The following is an 18,664-nucleotide window of genomic DNA, read 5'->3' as shown; positions in this document are numbered from 1 at the left end:
CGGAAAGATGGCGGCCGTCCCCTCATTACCCGCGTGATCCCCTGTACGTGTCACGTGCACAGCGCCCCAGGGCGGCAATACGGGAGAGATGGCGCCCACAGCGCACATACAGGAGGGACCCGGAGGATACAGGACCTATAGTGTATAGGTCATACAGGAGGGACCCGGAGGATACAGGACCTATAGTGTATAGGTCATACAGGAGGGACCCGGAGGATACAGGACCTATAGTGTATAGTGTATAGGTCATACAGGAGGGACCCGGAGGATACAGGACCTATAGTGTATAGGCCATACAGGAGGGACCCGGAGGATACAGGACCTATAGTGTATAGGTTATACAGGAGGGACCCGGAGGATACAGGACCTATAGTGTATAGGTTATAGGTCATACAGGAGGGACCCGGAGGATACAGGACCTATAGTGTATAGGTTATAGGTCATACAGGAGGGACCCGGAGGATACAGGACCTATAGTGTATAGGTCATACAGGAGGGACCCGGAGGATACAGGACCTATAGTGTATAGGCCATACAGGAGGGACCCGGAGGATACAGGACCTATAGTGTATAGGTTATAGGTCATACAGGAGGGACCCGGAGGATACAGGACCTATAGTGTATAGGCCATACAGGAGGGACCCGGAGGATACAGGACCTATAGTGTATAGGTTATAGGTCATACAGGAGGGACCCGGAGGATACAGGACCTATAGTGTATAGGTTATAGGTCATACAGGAGGGACCCGGAGGATACAGGACCTATAGTGTATAGGTCATACAGGAGGGACCCGGAGGATACAGGACCTATAGTGTATAGGTTATAGGTCATACAGGAGGGACCCGGAGGATACAGGACCTATAGTGTATAGGTTATAGGTCATACAGGAGGGACCCGGAGGATACAGGACCTATAGTGTATAGGTTATAGGTCATACAGGAGGGACCCGGAGGATACAGGACCTATAGTGTATAGGTCATACAGGAGGGACCCGGAAGATACAGGACCTATAGTGTATAGGTCATACAGGAGGGACCCGGAGGATACAGGACCTATAGTGTATAGGTTATAGGTCATACAGGAGGGACCCGGAGGATACAGGACCTATAGTGTATAGGTTATAGGTCATACAGGAGGGACCCGGAGGATACAGGACCTATAGTGTATAGGTTATAGGTCATACAGGAGGGACCCGGAGGATACAGGACCTATAGTGTATAGGTCATACAGGAGGGACCCGGAGGATACAGGACCTATAGTGTATAGGTTATAGGTCATACAGGAGGGACCCGGAGGATACAGGACCTATAGTGTATAGGCCATACAGGAGGGACCCGGAGGATACAGGACCTATAGTGTATAGGTTATAGGTCATACAGGAGGGACCCGGAGGATACAGGACCTATAGTGTATAGGCCATACAGGAGGGACCCGGAGGATACAGGACCTATAGTGTATAGGTTATAGGTCATACAGGAGGGACCCGGAGGATACAGGACCTATAGTGTATAGGTTATAGGTCATACAGGAGGGACCTGGGGACAGGAGGATACAGGACTATGTATAGGAGGAGACTGTGACCTCCCCATCACCCGGAGACCCCAAACCCTCAGAGACTTTTCTGTCCTCCTCCTCCTCCGGACTCCCTCTGTCGTCCTCTTCCATGTTGGCACTCGCTCTTATACTTGGCGCCCGGTCCCTCCTCCATGTTGGCGCTCGCCCTCATTATCTCGCTCTTATACTTGGCGCCCGGTCCTTCCTCAGTGTTGGCGCTCGCCCTCATTATCTCGCTCTTATACTTGGCGCCCGGTCCTTCCTCAGTGTTGGCGCTCGCCTTCATTATCTCGCTCTTATACTTGGCGCCCGGTCCTTCCTCAGTGTTGGCGCTCGCCCTCATTATCCCGCTCTTATACTTTACGCCCGGTCCCTCCTCCATGTTGGCGCTCGCCCTCATTATCTTGCTCTTATATTTGGCACCCGGTCCCTCCTCCATGTTGGAGCTCGCCCTCATTATCTCGCTCTTATACTTGGCGCCCGGTCCTTCCTCAGTGTTGGCGCTCGCCCTCATTATCTCGCTCTTATACTTGGCGCCCGGTCCCTCCTCCATGTTGGAGCTCGCCCTCATTATCTCGCTCTTATACTTGGCGCCCGGTCCCTCCTCCATGTTGGCGCTCGCCCTCATTATCTCGCTCTTATACTTGGCGCCCGGTCCCTCCTCCATGTTGGCGCTCGCCCTCATTATCTCGCTCTTATACTTGGCGCCTGGTCCCTCCTTCACGTTGGCGCTCGCCCTCATTATCTCGCTCTTATACTTGGCGCCTGGTCCCTCCTTCACGTTGGCGCTCGCTCTTATACTTTGCGCCCGCTCCCTCCTCCGTGTTGGCGCTCATTCTCATTATCTCGCTTTCATACTTGGCGCCCGGTCCCTCCTCCACGTTGGTGTTTTCCTTCCTCCGTGTTGGAGCTCGCCCTCATTATCTCGCTCTTATATTTGGCGCCCGGTCCTTCCTCAGTGTTGGCGCTCGCCCTCATTATCTTGCTCTTATACTTGGCGCCCGGTCCCTCCTCCATGTTGGAGCTCGCCCTCATTATCTCGCTCTTATACTTGGCGCCCGGTCCCTCCTCCATGTTGGCGCTCGCCCTCATTATCTTGCTCTTATACTTGGCGCCCGGTCCCTCCTCCATGTTGGAGCTCGCCCTCATTATCTCGCTCTTATACTTGGCGCCTGGTCCCTCCTTCACGTTGGCGCTCGCTCTTATACTTTGCGCCCGCTCCCTCCTCCGTGTTGGCGCTCGCTCTCATTATCTCGCTTTCATACTTGGCGCCCGGTCCCTCCTCCACGTTGGAGTTTTCCTTTCTCCGTGTTGGCGCTCGCTCTCATTATCTCGCTCTTATACTTGGCGCCCGGTCCCTCCTCCACGTTGGAGTTTTCCTTTCTCCGTGTTGGCGCTCGCTCTCATTATCTCGCTCTTATACTTGGCGCCCGGTCCCTCCTCCACGTTGGAGTTTTCCTTCCTCCGTGTTGGCGCTTGCTCTCATTATCTCGCTTTTATACTTGGCCCCCAGTCCCTTCTCTGCCCTGTATCCATGTTGGCGCTCGCCCTCATTATCTCGCTCTTATACTTTGCGCCCGGTCCCTCCTCCATGTTGGCGCTCGCCCTCATTATCTCGCTCTTATACTTTGCCCCCGGTCCCTCCTCCACGTTGGAGTTTTCCTTCCTCCGTGTTGGCGCTTGCTCTCATTATCTCGCTTTTATACTTGGCCCCCAGTCCCTTCTCTGCCCTGTATCCATGTTGGCGCTCGCCCTCATTATCTCGCTCTTATACTTTGCGCCCGGTCCCTCCTCCATGTTGGCGCTCGCCCTCATTATCTCGCTCTTATACTTGGCGCCCGGTACCTCCTCTGCCCTGTATCCGTGTTGGTGCTCGCCCTCATTATATCGCTCTTACAATTGGCGCCTGGTCCCTTCTTGCCCTGTATCCGTGTTGGCGCTCGCCCTCATTATCTCGCTCTTATACTTGGTGCCCGGTCGCTTCCTGCATGTTGGCGCTCGCCCTCATTATCTCGCTCTTATACTTGGCGCCCGGTACCTCCTCTGCCCTGTATCCGTGTTGGTGCTCGCCCTCATTATCTCGCTCTTATACTTGGTGCCCGGTCCCTTCCTGCATGTTGGCGCTCGCCCTCATTATCTCGCTCTTATACTTGGCGCTCGGTCCCTCCTCTGCCCTGTATCCGTGCTGCGTCTACCAGTGACTATCACATCTCCCGATCCCTGGAGCGGAGTAATTTCGCCTGTGACCGGTGCCGCCTGGCAGCTCTTAATGGTCGTGTGGCCCGCAGCAGTAAATGGCATTTGTCACCGCAGCAGAGGCGGCCGCTCGCTGGTGATTACTCTTCACACGGACATCGCTGCTCCCGTAATGAATTGTTCCTGAGTTTGCGTCACACGGAGAGATTCAATGTGCGGCCGCTGCGCCCGTCAGGAGGTGACAGCACAATTCATCTCACACGTCTCTAATAATAGTCCCTGACAGAGGAGGAAGGCCATGTACTGCGCTACTGCATAGGGGGAAGTATATCACCGACACAACCCCAGCAGCCCAGCAATTCACATGTCATTATACCACCATCACACAGGATACACAGGCAGGGGGCGGGGCTGTGACTACCTCTCACACAGGATATACAGGCAGGGGGCGGGGCTGTGACTACCTCTCACACAGGATATACAGGCAGGGGGCGGGGCTGTGACTACCTCTCACACAGGATATACAGGCAGGGGGCGGGGCTGTGGCTACCTCTCACACGGGATATACAGGCAGGGGGCTGTGACTACCCCTCACACAGGATATACAGGCAGGGGGCGGGGCCGTGACTACCCCTCACACAGGATATACCGGCAGGGGGCGGGGCTATGACTACCCCTCACACAGGATATACAGGCAGGGGGCGGGGCTGTGACTACCTCTCACACAGGATATGCAGGCAGGGGGCGGGGCTGTGACTACCTCTCACACAGGATATACAGGCAGGGGGCGGGGCTGTGACTACCTCTCACACAGGATATGCAGGCAGGGGGCGGGGCTGTGACTACCTCTCACACAGGATATGCAGGCAGGGGGCGGGGCTGTGACTACCTCTCACACAGGATATACAGGCAGGGGGCGGGGCTGTGACTACCTCTCACACAGGATATACAGGCAGGGGGCGGGGCTGTGGCTACTTCTCACACGGGATATACAGGCAGGGGGAGGGGCTGTGACTACCTCTCACACAGGATATACAGGCAGGGGGCGGGGTGTGACTACCTCTCACACAGGATATATAGGCAGGGGGCGCGGCTGTGACTACCTCTCACACAGGATATACAGGCAGGGGGCGGGGCTGTGACTACCTCTCACACAGGATATACAGGCAGGGGGCGGGGCTGTGACTACCTCTCACACAGGATATACGGGCAGGGGGCGGGGCTGTGACTACCTCTCACACAGGATATACAGGCTGGGTGTAAGCAGTAATAGATGAATATGAGTAAGCTTATGAACCCCTTGTACATTATTTCCTCTCTGTACTATGTGTAGCTGCAGGTTGGGGGAGGGGTGATACGTCCTGGCGGTTTCTCGGGGTGTCATTGGGCTCTCCTGGTGCCCGGTAATCGTTAGTGACACTCCGGATCTGAAGTGCGATTATCAGCTTGTTAATTAGACACCAGCAAAACTTAATTTCTCTCGCCTTGTCAGGATCCATTTGTGTAATATCCGGCACACAGGGCGATGGCGTGGCGGCCAAGATGGGGGATCACGCAGCCACGGGGCTTCCTGGGCTCACACGTTATCATCCACAAGGTCAAGTAAAGGGTCGGCGCGGTCCACGAGTCGTGGGAAAACTTTTACAACATTTTATTATTTATCATTATTATTTTTATTCAACTTATTTTTCAAAGTATTTTCAACAAAATACAAACAAGGGGAAAATATATCACAGAACCGGGTCACCATAACAAAACTGTCCATAAGGTCCTGGGGTCGGTCACGTAGGTTAACGAGGGAAACTTCAAGAGAAAGGTAAAAGGTAATCGAGCATCAAAGTACAAAAATACAAACTTTTGCCTGTCTCTGCACTAAGCCACAATAGGCAAATTCTCACATTTACTCTAATTAGCTCTTGGCAGGTGTTTTGCTGCTAGAAGAGGTTTAAGCACCCCCCCCCACCCACCACCACCACCACCACCACCAACTGCGGCCCCTATGGTAGAAGAAACCAAATGTATCAAACTACAGAAGTTGTCCGGACCCCTGGTGCCAAAGGGGACATTTCAAAAGAAACACCATGCATGTCAGGGCTTCTCATTACAAAAGATGTATAACAGTATCGGCAAGTCTTTCAGGTGGACCTATCTCGAGAGGATCGCCTTGAGCATGGGCTCCGGTACTTCTGCTGTACAGGACACCACAGTGGTGGCGAGCAGGAGGAGGATTGCTCTTGTACCCTGTTCCATAATGTTGTTGCATCTCCCTGATTGTCTAAATCCTCCAAGTGTTAAGGCGGGAGACCTCTGGTGGGAGCGGGCATAGACAGCGGCTGATCATTACCTGGATTGGTGCTCTTTAACCCCCTTCCTGGGACCCCCCCCCCCCCCCCTTCTCAAAATGTTTTCATTCCTTCAATACCAAGTTTTATAAGATCACCACCTACAACCACTCTGTACCTATGTCTCTCCTCGTATTGAAAGAGGAAACATTGACCACAATGCTCAGTCGGTCTACAAACATTGCAGAAGAAAAGGAAAGCTGAGTGCTCAGAGAGGTGAGGCTGACCTCAGTGAAGAGGGCTGGGGAAGGCTGAGGACCCGGGAGTCTATTTCCACCTATGCCTCCCGGGCTCTGGGCCGACTCTCTGAGTACGAAGAAGCCAGCAAGACAGTGAGGAGGCTGCGGGAGGAGCTGAGGTGCGCCCATGCCAGGGCAAGCTCTGCCAAGAAGAAGCGGAAGGGGCAAATAATTCCTAAAGACTTACATGCAGGCCTTGGAGGATAGAAAAGCATTTCTTTTGGAGAGGAATGGACCATTCAAAGAAAAAATGCTAAATTATCAAGGTTTCGGAGCAATGGGAAAGGAGAAGGAGGAAAGCCCGGTACCGTACAGTGGGCCCCCTGCAAGACAAGCATCTATGTCATTTAACTTTGGTTCTGCCGGCCCGGCTGAGGCAATGACGGCTACCATAGTGGAACGGTAATGGCAGAGATCAGACAGAATTAATCCCCTGGGTACTTACAGGACTTTTATTGGTGGAAATAGTGAGTCTTATCTACAGCCCCCTCGCTGTGACGCCCAGCCACAGGATTAGCTCACTGTGCAGTCCTTGTTACCCAGCACCAGGTCCTGCTGTGGGGGAGCAGGGGAGGCATCGGCCAAAAGGCCAGACAGGCTGCATAAACATGAATGTGTACGCACCAGTCAGTCCTGCTTACCCCTTGCCTCTTCATAGAAAATAATGCTGTACGGTCATTCTTACGGACAGAGATAGAACATGCGGCCATGCGCGGTATGATGAGCACTTGTTGTACTCACTGTACCAAGCCCAGGTGCCATAGACTATGTGGGACATATATCCGGGAGCAATACGTTCAAATGAATCAGCCTTAGAGCGGCCCTGCGGAGGGCATTCCACCAAAATCCAGTGCTGAGGTGCGTCCCCCATTGGGAGGGGGGGATAGCCCAGCACTGGTGGCAGCTTCCGGTGCCTCGGTGCCTCTTCATGCTGTTGTCGCTGATCACTTAGGTGGGGGGCGGCGGCAGTGTGGAGGGGTCGCTGAGGCTGAGGGCTCCGGACCTCCTAAACAGGACAGTAAAATTTTATGGTGTTGGTGATGATCCAAGTTCGGATGCAAGTGAAGATAAGCCGAGCCTAATACGACAATGCACTGTGCCGCGATTGAAGAATATCCTGCATGTGTTGCTTCCCCGCTCAGGTCCCCAGAGTTCACCTTCTTCTTCCCGGTGTATGTAAGTGCATGGCTTGCGACACAATTTTTAAGTTAAATCCCGCACTTTGTCCGAATCCGTCGTATTATCCGGTGGCCCGCCCCCCCCCATTCCTGTCGCATGCGCCAAAATCCGATCGCATGTGACACAATCCTCTTCTAAACCCTGTCCCAGCGGTGCGATCCCCGAAAACGTTGGCAAACCCAGCGGAAATGCGGCCGCGGGGCCCTTAGTAAATAAGCCACTCTGTGTTCTATGGAGAGTAAAGATCAGCGACGCCTAATACCTGCGAAAGATCAGAGGAGACTGTTACCCGATCCCAAAAAAACTTAAATAACATCTACTGATGATTTGGAGAACTCATGTGTGACATAAGTTGGGGTCCCCTCTGGGCGATGCTCTGCGGGGGGGACCCCCGTCCCTTGTGCCTGAAGATGTGGAGGTGGTCATGTCTGCTAATGTTGGTGCTGGTCCAGCCAGTGTAAGGGGATGTCAGTAATGTGGTGGATAATGCAAGTGGAGTGAGTGGTGCAGAACCGTTACCAGTTATGGGGGTGAGTGATGGAGTGACTGGTGGAGTGGTTGGCGCGGCTGAGTGTAACCCGGAGGTGGGTAATGTTAATGTGGGTGCAGGGGTTGGTCCGGTTGCTCTCCCAGTGGTGCTGCTGCGCTGCTGGGGGACTCTGGGAATGTGGTCCGTCTTCGGTGGCGTGGCAGTGATGTGTGTCCCCCTCGGGCACGGGTAGTTGAGCTGCTGCTGAAGATGGACTTCAAGGCGGCTGACATCTTTGCCTTGATCCATCCCTATGGTACATCTGAGTTTGATATCAGCTTTGTTCGGCCGGAGGGGCTTGAGCACTTCTGGTCCAACTATGAGCTGAGATACAACGAGCCCAATTGGCGGGACTTTGCTGTGCAAGCAGTGTCCCGCCAGAACGAACTCAAGAAAGTGACCGTTCTTACCCGTAATGAATTGCTATTTACTATGGCATCATGACCTGGATGAATCGTTATGGAGAGGTACTGGGAGTACAAGCTGACTTATGATAGCATTGCTCTTAATAGCATAGCGAGTGAAGCTCGCCTGGTGGATGTCCACATCCGGCACACCCCAGGCCACGCGGGGTTCACCTATTATAGGGGTAGCTGCAGGTCTAGAATAGACGGGTTTTCTGTAAAGGAGGAAGCCATTTCTTCAGCAGTGTCTGTTGTTGAGGTGGAGTTCTCCGACCACTGTCTAATTTTGTTTTCTCTGAATGTTACAGAGACCCCCCGGATGGGAAGAGGCTACTGGAAGCTCAATTCGTCCCTTATGGAAGAAGCGGAGATCAGACAATCCTTTGAGGACTTTCTTCAGAGCCAGGTACCTTTGCTGGGCCTTTGTAGCAGTAAGTCAGAGTGGTGGGAGATGCTCAAGAAAAGGGTGGCGAGATTCTTCCGCCAGCTCTCGAGCCTCAGGAGCCTGGACAGGTACCACCTGTATCAGGGCCTGAGGAGGAAACTCCAGCATCTCGTCTCGACTGGAGGTAGTCGTGAGGGCATCTCCAGAGTGAAGCTGAAGAGGTGTCAGTACGATAGACGCATCTACGAGAAATACCGCTCGCCCGACCCTTGTCAGTGACAGTACGGAATCCCTGAAAAGGTCCAGATCAGGGATTCTGGAGGTCGTCAGATCCTTCTACTCACACCTCAGTGCCCCTATAACACAGAGGTGTACAACCGGATGGGCGCTTCAAACCATTGGCCCAGCTTGGCCGGTCTCTCCTATGCGGATTGGGCCTCTGGAGCATTCAGAGGCTTGGGTGGCCGGGACCGCTGCACTTTATTTCTAGTTAGTCTAGTGGTCAGGTACCACACGTGGAACGCACGGTGCTTAGTATCGACGCAGCGTAAGGAACATTGTGGGTGACCTGGTGAAGGTGCGCTCTCTGGAGTATGAGACGCTGGGCACGGGAAGGGCTTCTCTCCTTAGTGTCCCTTAGTCTGTCCTCTCCCTCCTGGTGAAGGTGTGCTCTCTGGAGTATGAGAGGCTGGGCACGGGGAGGGCCTCTCTCTATAGTGTCCCTTAGTCTGTGCTCTCCCCCCTGGTGAAGGTGCGCTCTCTGGAGTATGAGGGGCTGGGCACGGGGAGGACCTCTCTCCTTGGTGTCCCTTAGTCTGTCCTCTCCCACCTGGTGAAGGTGCGCTCTCTGGAGTATGAGAGGCTGGGCACGGGGAGGGCCTCTCTCCTTAGTGCCCCTTAGTCTGTCCTCTCCCTCCTAGTGTAGCTGCGCTCTCTGGAGTATGAGAGGCTGGGCACGGGGAGGGCCTCTCTCCTTAGTGCCCCTTAGTCTGTTCTCTCCCTCCTGGTGAAGGTGCGCTCTTTGGAGTATGAGGGGCTGGGCACGGGGAGGACCTCTCTCCTTAGTGTCCCTTAGTCTGTCCTCTCCCTCCTGGTGAAGGTGTGCTCTCTGGAGTATGAGAGGCTGGGCACGGGGAGGGCCTCTCTCTATAGTGTCCCTTAGTCTGTCCTCTCCCTCCTGGTGAAGGTGCGCTCTCTGGAGTATGAGGGGCTGGGCACGGGGAGGACCTCTCTCCTTAGTGCCCCTTAGTCTGTCCTCTCCCTCCTGGTGAAGGTGCGCTCTTTGGAGTATGAGGGGCTGGGCACGGGGAGGGCCTCTCTCCTTAGTGTCCCTTAGTCTGTCCTCTCTCCTCCTGGTGAAGGTGCCCTCTCTGGAGTATGAGAGGCTGGGCACGGGGAGGGCCTCTCTCCTTAGTATCCCTTAGACTGTCCTCTCCCCTCCTGGTGAAGGTGCGCTCTCTGGAGTATGAGAGGCTGGGCACGGGGAGGGTCCCTCTCCTTAGTGTCCCTTAGTCTGTCCTCTCCCCCCTGGTGAAGGTGCGCTCTCTGGAGTATGAGAGGCTGGGCACGGGGAGGGCCTCTCTCCTTAGTGCCCCTTAGTCTGTCCTCTCCCCCCTGGTGAAGGTGCACTCTCTGGAGTGTGAGAGGCTGGGCACGGGGAGGACCTCTCTCCTTAGTGCCCCTTAGTCTGTCCTCTCCCCCCCTGGTGAAGGTGCGCTCTCTGGAGTATGAGAGGCTGGGCACGGGGAGGGCCTCTCTCCTTTGGAGGGGGTTCTCCTTTAGTGTCCCTTAGTCTGTCATCTCCTCTCCTGGTGTTGGGCTGATGCTGACACTGTAGGAGTTTTGTGTTTTGTGAGTATTTAAAGATGTAGGACTTGCAGGCACCGAACCTGGACTTTATGTTTGTATTTATTTAGGGATTTAATGTGTTTAATATGTTTCCATCCAATGTTCAGTGCATTTAGTTACAGTGTATAGTTATATATGTAGTTATACTTCATGTGTGTATAGGTTGGTTTTGGTGTATAGGTGTTAGCTTTGGAGGAGGGTGGAGAAGATTTGGACACTGTGATCCTGGAAACTGGTCTGGACTACTTAACCTGAACTTTAGTGCAGCCATGACTCAGCAGCTGAGTGCACCAGCAGAATAGTGAGTGCAGCTGTGTAGCGGGGACTGTAGTGTTGTGCATCATTCAGTGGCACATGGAGAGTATCTACATGATGGATACGACCCCTTTAGCTTCTGTCCTTCTCTTCAGGCTCATTATCGGTCCTGCAGGGGACATGGGAGAAGGCAGCCGCAGAGCATCTCCCCCGTCTGCTGCCCTGGTGACTTCTTAGAAAGCATGTAATCATCATTTCTCTGACTTTTCTGGTATATTGAGATTCTTTGACTTGTTAATACCAGAGGGATTATTTCGGGTCTTGACTGGTGGCTGCCGGTTCTGTGCCCAGCTCCTTCCCTGAGCCGCAGCGATGTTCTCATAGCTGAAGTATTTGTCTGTAACAACTCCCTGTATCCAGGGTGCGACTTCATATGATCCATCACTACAGGGCAGTCCTCCTAGTGCCAGTCAGTGTGATGCATACCCCCTAAGCCTGGTACATTGGGGGCTCCTATGTGGGTGTAATGGCTGTGATTAGGAGGTGAGAGCTTCTTCTCGGTCACGTCCTGCGCTCCTACGACGCCCCAGATGGCGCCGCTCCTTTATGAGATGTGATAATAACTTCAGACACCAGAATTACTTACCCTCATTACTGTCGCCCGGAGCCTCAGGTAAATGTCATAGCGGCTCTAATTGATGTTAACGAGGAGCCCCCTCGCATCAAACCCCCATCATAGCACGTTCCTGGAAGTCCAGCACTGAGCCGGGGGGAGGGGGTCTGAGCCGATATCTACAGATATATCCATATAGAGACTATATATAGTGACCTAGGTTACATATATCACTATAATGTGCAGCACAGTATAGCCCATAGGCTCTGGGGGCTGTAAAAAATTTACCTGTACCTAATGACCCCGAGCTGTAGTGTCCTGTACCTAATGACCCTGAGCTGTAGTGTCCTGTACCTAATGACCCCGAGCTGTACTGTCCTGTACCTAATGATCCAGAGCTGTAGTGTCCTGTACCTAATGACCCTGAGCTGTAGTGTCCTGTACCTAATGACCCCGAGCTGTAGTGTCCTGTACCTAATGACCCCGAGCTGTAGTGTCCTGTACCTAATGACCCCGAGCTGTAGCGTCCTGTACCTAATGATCCAGAGCTGTAGTGTCCTGTACCTAATGACCCTGAGCTGTAGTGTCCTGTACCTAATGACCCCGAGCTGTAGCGTCCTGTACCTAATGACCCCGAGCTGTAGCGTCCTGTACCTAATGACCCCGAGCTGTAGCGTCCTGTACCTAATGACCCCGAGCTGTAGCGTCCTGTACCTAATGACCCCGAGCTGTAGTGTCCTGTACCTAATGACCCCGAGCTGTAGTGTCCTGTACCTAATGACCCCGAGCTGTAGTGTCCTGTACCTAATGACCCCGAGCTGTAGCGTCCTGTACCTAATGATCCAGAGCTGTAGCGTCCTGTACCTAATGATCCCGAGCTGTAGTGTCCTGTACCTAATGACCCCGAGCTGTAGTGTCCTGTACCTAATGACCCTGAGCTGTAGTGTCCTGTACCTAATGACCCCGAGCTGTAGTGTCCTGTACCTAATGATCCAGAGCTGTAGTGTCCTGTACCTAATGACCCCGAGCTGTAGTGTCCTGTACCTAATGACCCCGAGCTGTAGTGTCCTGTACCTAATGACCCCGAGCTGTAGTGTCCTGTACCTAATGACCCTGAGCTGTAGTGTCCTGTACCTAATGACCCCGAGCTGTAGTGTCCTGTACCTAATGACCCCGAGCTGTAGCGTCCTGTACCTAATGACCCTGAGCTGTAGTGCCCTGTACCTGGTGATCCGGAGCTGTAGTGCCCTGTACCTGGTGATCCGGAGCTGTAGTGCCCTGTACCTGGTGATCCGGAGCTGTAGTGCCCTGTACCTGGTGATCCAGAGCTGTAGTGCCCTGTACCTGGTGATCCAGAGCTGTAGTGCCCTGTACCTGGTGATCCAGAGCTGTAGTGCCCTGTACCTGGTGATCCAGAGCTGTAGTGCCCTGTACCTGGTGATCCAGAGCTGTAGTGCCCTGTACCTGGTGATCCAGAGCTGTAGTGCCCTGTACCTGGTGATCCAGAGCTGTAGTGCCCTGTACCTGGTGATCCAGAGCTGTAGTGCCCTGTACCTGGTGATCCAGAGCTGTAGTGCCCTGTACCTGGTGATCCAGAGCTGTAGTGCCCTGTACCTGGTGATCCGGAGCTGTAGTGTCCTGTACCTGGTGATCCGGAGCTGTAGCATCCTGCAACCGGAGATCCGGATCTGTAGCGTCCTTTACCTAGAGACCTGGAGCTGTAGCGTCCTGTACCGGGAGTCCCAACGCTGTAGCGTCCTGTACCGGGAGTCCCAACGCTGTAGCGTCCTGTACCGGGAGTCCCAACGCTGTAGCGTCCTGTACCGGGAGTCCCGGCGCTGTAGCGTCCTGTACCGGGAGTCCCGGCGCTGTAGCGTCCTGTACCGGGAGACCCGGCGCTGTAGCGTCCTGTACCGGGAGACCCGGCGCTGTAGCGTCCTGTACCGGGAGACCCGGCGCTGTAGCGTCCTGTACCGGGAGACCCGGCGCTGTAGCGTCCTGTACCGGGAGACCCGGCGCTGTAGCGTCCTGTACCGGGAGACCCGGCGCTGTAGCGTCCTGTACCGGGAGACCCGGCGCTGTAGCGTCCTGTACCGGGAGACCCGGCGCTGTAGCGTCCTGTACCGGGAGACCCGGCGCTGTAGCGTCCTGTACCGGGAGACCCGGCGCTGTAGCGTCCTGTACCGGGAGACCCGGCGCTGTAGCGTCCTGTACCGGGAGACCCGGCGTTGTGGCGTAAACATAGAACTACTGCAAAGCCAGATTCATGCCTTGAGACTTTTTGAAAAAGTCACATGAAAAGTCTCACAGTTACTCTAGTTCATACTGGTGGATGTGTTGGGAATTTTTATGCATTTTGGGACTTTTTGAAAAATAAAATCTCAGAAAATAGACCATAAGATTATTTATTAATGTGCCAAAACCTCATCTGATGGGCAGCGGAGCTCCAAAAATAGACAAACTGCCCCAAGGAGCCTAATGATTAATAACCCCCTCTATATTTATTGCACTTTATGGGGAGGTGGAAACAGACTTAACGATGGACCAGATTTATCATTAATTCTAGGCAACACTAAGCCAACGTAGTCTCCAGAACAATGGGCTGCGCACAAGGTGAGGCGGGCAATCGGAGTCTCTAAGTACAACAAACGTATCAGCGTATCTAAGACTCGGGGAGAAGCGGAAAGCCCTCAGGGCTTAAATATTTCTTAGCTATTTAGTTACATATTAAGAGAATTTCTTTTGTTTGCTTTTTGCCCTCATCCGTTCATCGTTGTTCTCCCGAAGACGAGAACACCCTCTTTATGACATGACCAGAGATGAACCAAGGTCTCTGGGGTCAAGGATTCTGCCCCGGAGGGGTGATAACTTGCAACTCTGCACATAAGGGGCATCACAAAATCCTAACACAAGACTGGATCCCGTGGTTTCATGTGGTAGAGGACCGACCACGTACATGAAGAGGAAAGTTATCTTGAGAGACGGCTTTCGCGTGGAGAGAGATGCAAACATCAGGTGGAGAGGCTGGTACCAGAATGTGGCTGGTACAGAGCGATGACCTGGTGCCGGAGAGAGGAGTCTCCATAGATATCACTCTGCAGGCAGATGGTCACGGCTTATCGCAGGCTGATGGATGGACTTTATATTGGAGAGCAGGAGATCCGAGATGTCCACGTTGCTTGGTTTGGCTGTTGCCATATGTTCTTATTATGTTCACCAGACCTGACCAAACATAGAACCTCCGACACCTGAGCCAGATACAAGATGATAAATACTAGGAAACTCATGTGGGGTGGAAATCACTCACTCAGCATCGGACATCAACATGATCAACATTCCCCAATGACATAATGGATGCCCTATGCGTGACTCGTTTAACATTTGGAGTGATTTTGAGCTGGAATTTAGGGCTGGTGTTTAAATTGTCCTCATAAATCCCCCCTATGTCTAAGTGCTACCAAAAGTAGCTACCACTACATCTATGTCTGACTTTCAAGAAGGCTAGTGACGTAATGTAGGATAATAGCCAGACCACCAAGTCTTTACCAGACTGAATAGACTCCGCGGGGGTGCCTTAGCTCTATCACAAGGTGCCTTAGCTCTATCACAAGGTGCCTTAGCTATATCACTGCCTGTGGAGCTCTGATGCCCATCACATTTATTAAAGAGGTGGTAGCCCTTAGCAGTGTCTGGATTTTTTTTTAAAAAGACAGACAATCCCCCGACTTAAAGGGGTTTTCCCACAAAACAAGATGGGCTCCACTGGATAGGGCCTAACTCGCTGATAGGTGGGGGTCTCAGCAATGATGTGTCTGATGTGCTCCAGTCGGACTCCTCGACGCTCCCCAAGATGACTGGAGCAGACACTAGCACATGATCGGACTGTCCCGTTCATCTCTATGGAGCTGATTGCCAAGTGCCCACCGAGTAACAAGTTTTCATGGGAACTCTGACTCACAGACGACTCCATGTTACAGACGGACCTCCCTACCCACAGGGCTCGGGATGCTGGTAATTTACTGAACTTTAGCCCTGTAAGAGTTCTGAAAGGTGTCGGCAATGAAGATTTATTGTAAATCCTTTTTCACTTGACAACCCAAAATTTTGAAAAAAACTATTATCACTATTATCACCCCCTCATAATCTGGAGTTATACTTAACATACAAATTCAACTTAAGAACAAACCTAAAGAACCTACCTTGTATGTAACCCGGGGACTACCATAAGCCATAAATCTGTCTTTACATGGCGTTGCACGTGCAGGGTTTCTAGGTGTAAGCCAGCATTTCTGAGGGGCAGGAGCAAACCCTTGCAAAAAATCACAACCCCCCCCCCCCCAATTGAGATTTTTTGCCTCTTTTTATAATGCAAAAAAGGACAAGAAAATCTTTTGTTTAATGAGCCCCCATGTGTAGACTGCTCTGCTGCCAAGTTATTACATCTCATCAGTACAGTTTTGGGAACTGGTTGGGTTAGGTGAGAGGCCATCGACATGGGTCAGGGGGCATACTAAACCCCTTTGTTGCCCATATTTACCATGTTTTGTAAATGGAGCCTCTCCATGAAATGGTCTGAAAGAGTCCGAAACAAAGGAAAAGACCGGTCAGTGTGTACAGCAGACGCATGAGGCTTTAATGATGAAAAGATTCACCTGGAAAACTACCAGAAGTATCCATGTTACTGGACATTATACATATGAATAGAAGATGTTTCACGACTGAGCGATTCTGACTCCAGGGGGCAATGTGGTGGCAGATGTGCCTTAGAAACACCAAGTATACCTGAGGCTATGGAGCCCTGTTCCTGCTAGATGTTGTCTAAGGCGCCCATTACAAGATCTCTTCTCCCTTCCATTGAATGAGATGTTCCTATGTACCTTCAGAGACTGGAAACCACCCGGTCCCAGTCCCATGGACCTCTGTGATATCGATTTAGTGTATATATGAAAATACAAAAAGGTGTTTTCCTATTGGGCTGCTTCACACATCAAGTTTCCGCTAAATCTTAAGCAAAAGATGAAATGAGGTGAAAATTGTAGTAAAAACTGTGAGTAGACCTGTAAGATACAAACCTTATTATGGACATCATAGACGGAGCGGTTTGTCGCTGCAGCTTCTGTGAACAAAGTGTTCTTTCAGAATCCATGTCCAAACAAGAAATCGCGTTTTACAATCTTTAATGTCTATGAACAAACAAAAGAAAAGTAGAGAGAGACGTAACTATGTGTCCCCGACGTGTACACAACTCAGCCACAGCCAGTAGGGGTCGGAGGATAGGCGGTGTAGACCCACCGGGATTCCTATATGAAGATGGATCCTCCCACTGATCTCTGTACAGAACTGTTCCAGACATCGAGCAGAGGATGTAGCGGCTCGGTGAAGGTGGTGGTGAAGGTGTGTAAGTGTCTGATGGGGTCAAACTCAGCTCATACAAGGACAACTCCCCAACATCATATTCCATATAGATCCTCATCGCTGGAGAGGAATCCAGATCACCTGACTACCATGTCTCATGAAGGGCAGGTTAGTATACTGGCCTCCTCCATATAAACCCAAGGACTTGTTATTTACTCCGAAGTGTAACTGCTCTCCCCTTCTGTCTATACTGGGGTAACACATCCCCCCATTGCCCCCTGAGCTCCACCTCCATATCCCCGTAATGTCGCCATGATATAATATTACTGCTGCCCATCATCCGTGAATCATTCTGGAAACCCTCTTCTTTATTTCTGGATTTTTTGGTCTATTTCTGTCCAGGTTGCAGCTTCCAGGTCATCTGATATAAGGAGATTATTTCCAACCTTGTTTATATCCAGAAATATATTAATTTGTACATCTTTTCTTCATACCACATAATATCTGTGATTAAAGTAAGTCTAGCACGTCCTCGTCATAACCCAGCGGTTCCTCGTCATAACCCAACGCGCCCTCGTCATAACCCAACGCGCCCTCGTCATACCCCAACGCGTCCTCGTCATACCCCAACGCGCCCTCGTCATACCCCAACGCGCCCTCGTCATAACCCAACGCGCCCTCGTCATAACCCAACGCGCCCTCGTCATAACCCAACGCGCCCTCGTCATAACCCAACGCGCCCTCGTCATACCCCAACGCGCCCTCGTCATAACCCAACGCGCCCTCGTCATAACCCAACGCGCCCTCGTCATAACCCAACGCGCCCTCGTCATACCCCAACGCGCCCTCGTCATAACCCAACGCGCCCTCGTCATAACCCAACGCGTCCTCGTCATAACCCAGCGGTTCCTCGTCATAACCCAACGCGCCCTCGTCATAACCCAACGCGTCCTCGTCATAACCCAGCGGTTCCTCGTCATAACCCAGCGGTTCCTCGTCATAACCCAACGCGCCCTCCCTCATAACCCAACGCGCCCTCCCTCATAACCCAACGCGCCCTCCCTCATAACCCAACGCGCCCTCCCTCATAACCCAACGCGCCCTCCCTCATAACCCAACGCGCCCTCCCTCATAACCCAACGCGCCCTCCCTCATAACCCAACGCGCCCTCCCTCATAACCCAACGCGCCCTCCCTCATAACCCAACGCGCCCTCGTCATAACCCAACGCGCCCTCGTCATAACCCAACGCGCCCTCGTCATAACCCAACGCGTCCTCGTCACCTCTATTGTGCTCCCCAGTGTCCTTGTCGTCTGTATCATGTCTCTCCCTTTCCAGTTCCTTATTATTATTCTTCCTCCTTTTCCTCTTCTTTTCTGAGGCCTCCCTCCATGTTATGTCCCCAATGTTCTCAAGCCAAACTGCGGGACACACAGATCCATGTTGCGTCCTCAGTGCAGTAATATTCCAGGATCTACTTCAGTCAGTTAGGACATGTTCGGACCCTTGTGCTGTTGTAGATAAGAGCAGTACCAGAAGACTTTGGTGCACCCTTCCAGAGCAGTGCATAGGGCACCAGATTCGTGAAGACCATGCACCACATTTCAATCATCTAATAACTACAATTTGCACTACTTTTGATAAGTGTGGCCCAATATTCGAAGCTTTACACACCTCTTAGTAACCCTAAGCTGGCTGTCACTTCTACTATGTGGTGTCACATACTTTTGTGTGTAGTTTCTTAGTTTTCCCCCAATATATTCC

This window comes from Engystomops pustulosus, unplaced genomic scaffold (genome assembly GCF_040894005.1).
Source record: "Engystomops pustulosus unplaced genomic scaffold, aEngPut4.maternal MAT_SCAFFOLD_816, whole genome shotgun sequence".
Classification (NCBI taxonomy): domain Eukaryota; kingdom Metazoa; phylum Chordata; class Amphibia; order Anura; family Leptodactylidae; genus Engystomops; species Engystomops pustulosus.
This window is presented reverse-complemented; position numbering follows the sequence as displayed.